At 40.3% G+C, this 2,861-nt stretch overlaps 1 non-coding gene across 1 annotated transcript; it reads right to left on the reverse strand.

The window, feature by feature from the left end:
• Positions 1–2,586: 2,586 nt before the first annotated feature.
• On the reverse strand, positions 2,587–2,646 carry LOC115029443 (U7 small nuclear RNA). The gene has a single exon (XR_003835020.1). It is a non-coding gene; the product is annotated as a U7 small nuclear RNA (small nuclear RNA).
• Positions 2,647–2,861: the final 215 nt, after the last annotated feature.

Below are 2,861 nucleotides of genomic sequence, written 5' to 3' on the forward strand. Positions count from 1 at the left end.
TGATTATTCTTTTCTCATAGATCACTATTACTTTTAACAGGCACACACACACACACACACACACACATCCCTTTTCTCATCTGGTTCTTCCAAATCAAATTACATGTGTATCCTTCATTCACAGAATGAAAATATAAGACGCTAAAAGGTTGATCAACTTCCCAAAGTCACAGAGAAAGCAGGAAAGAGTCTGATTCTGTCTCTGCTCTAAGATCTCCTGTCATCTCATTTACTCAGCGATATGCCATTTTCAAATCTGCAAATAACCCCGCTTGTCCTTGAACTCCACTTGAAAAGACATCTTCCCCAAGGAATTCAGAGCAAGCAGTTCATTCCTTACCATTGTTTCTAGTTTCCTCTGTGATTTCTGCTTTTATCCTTAAAAGGGCTTCTACAAAGTCTCTTCCAATTGCTAAGTAAATTGGCTGCTTAACTTTCTATTAATTACTTGCAAGGACTCTGGCCTATTATGGAGAATCAACACAAGGTGGGGTTTCTGTTAATTTATTTCATTCCTTCATCCTGAATTCCAGCTGATGGGCCCTCTTGGCACTACAAATCCAGAGCAAGTAATTAACAACTACACTTTCAACCCAATTCTCTTTCTTTTCTCCTTTTCTAACTGCTTCTGCCTTGTTTGATCTGGTTCATTCTCTTAATGAGCTTGTGTGCATGCCAGAGTTGTGTCTTTTGGTCTGAGTAGATTTAGAAGGTTGGGAAATATGGGGAAATGAAGCAGACAGCATAGTGAGTGAATCAAAGGGCCACAGCCCTCAGCACATTGCAGAACACCAACCAAGGAAAAGCAATGTCCATTACCATGCCAACAACACTGCTTCCCTTTACTGAGCAAATCAGCCTTTAGGAGCACCAGACCCCTTTCCCTGCTCCTTGTTACCAATCCAAAATAATAGCATCAATATCACCCTCATTTCATAGATGGGACTGTTGGGAATAGCCCTGTTGCTGTTTTTAATTTGATGCTAAGTCTGCTTGACAAGAGGGGCTGCCTAGAATGAGGAGTGAATCACATACTCAGGACTTCATGTGACCCTTCTAATGAATAAAGATTTCAAGGAAACCAGTCACTGGGTGAGTAGACAGGACTTCCTGGTCAGACAGAGGGACTTTGGAGACAGGGGAAGGATATAGGCTTTAGGACAGGAAGGACAATGGAGCCAAAATGTAGGTATCAGAGATGTCCCCAGCCCCCAGTTCAGGTAAAGGATCCCTTGGGATCTTCTACCAGAGAATTTAATTTAGAATGGCTTACTATTAGGATGTACTAGTTATTGTGCTCAGCGATTGTGTTGTCTTTTGATTCTAAACTAAGATTGTGTAGTGTTTTCCTTCATTAGGTGATTCAAATGAGTTCCAGAGAAAAGGCGAAATGATGGGCCACCCCAGCCAGCCACGAGAATTTGAAAGTGTGGGGCTGGTGTGGCAATGACCATCCACGGGAACTTAGTGATCTGGAGAGATTTCAGACCTCTGGGTCAGGGAGTCTCCATGAGATGAGAACAGACCTGTGCCTTACTGGTGCATTTTTTTAATACTTCATGCTACATGGGACAATGATGATCAGAGAATTAAAAATCATGTTTCAAAAAATGCTATTGCTATGACTAACCCCTGTCTCCTGCCCTAGGTGGTTGTATGATTAGAGAAATTCAAAAGTCTTTCTTTCAGCTCTGACATCAGATGACCTAAAGGTCTGAGGAACAGAGGAAGGGGAGAAGAATAGAATATTTATGCCTTTATGAAATAGGGACAACAATTTTCTTACAGATCTGGTCTCTAAGTTGGACAGGTGATAGTTTGTAGAGAATCTGGTGAAAAGTAAGGTACTCAAGTTTATACTGTGTGTCGTTGCTAGCAAGAAGCACGACAGTGGCCAAGAGAGACAGAGATAGCAAGATGTTACACTTCTCATGAAGTGTACACTTCTGCCCATGAAGTCAGATAGTTCTAAACCTTCCATAGAATAGCTCACTCATTAGTATGTATTTCAGGGGCTAGAATTCGAAGACATGATCAAAATACAATAGGTGTACTCTAGGAAACTACCTGGCTTAAAACTAACCAAAGTGAAAATTTCAGACCCAATAGAAACCTGGATAAACTCAAGAACTTCCAAGGACCAACCTCAGCTTGGTTCAGGTTCTGAGAGGGCTGTCTGGGTGTGGCAAAAACAAAGGACTCCAAGTCAAATTGTGGGTTCAAGCGGGCAGCCCATGTTCTACTGAGATGGCTTTCATGACCTCTCTCTCTCTCTCTCTCTCTCTCTCTCTCTCTCTCTCTCTCTCTCTCTCTCTCTCTGTGTGTGTGTGTGTGTGTGTGTGTGTGTGTGTGTTCTGCTTTCTGCTCTAGACAGCTTTTTGTTGTTGTTGTTTTAGTATTCTAAAAACTCTCTAGTAGAGACAGGTAGCTTTCTGCTTGCAACAGCCCTCTCTGCTAGTAAAAATTCTAAAAGCTCTCTAGATAATTCATAGGTTTTCTGAATAAAGTCAAAAATGCTGCTATAAGAAATTTTTATGTCTTCTGACCAAGTCAGAAGTCCTCTTAGAAAAATTCTAAAAGTAATTCTTGGGTTTTCCAATCAAAATCAGAAAGCCAGAAAAAATTCTAAAAGACCTATATTCACTCTTCAGACAGCCTTCTCTGGATAGCTGATAGAAAACATTCTGAAAGAGTTGGTTCAATTACTCTTTAAGTGATTTTTGGGATTCCTCAATATCAGGAATCCTCTTAGTAAAAGAATTCTAAGAGTTCTAAAAAAATTCTAAAATAGCTGCATTCAGTCTCCATGAATTTTCTAACAAAAATCAGAAATCCTGTTAGAAAAAAAATTCATAAAGAGC

This window comes from Mus caroli, unplaced genomic scaffold (assembly GCF_978045245.1).
Source record: "Mus caroli unplaced genomic scaffold, Mus_caroli_1 scaffold_16, whole genome shotgun sequence".
Classification (NCBI taxonomy): domain Eukaryota; kingdom Metazoa; phylum Chordata; class Mammalia; order Rodentia; family Muridae; genus Mus; species Mus caroli.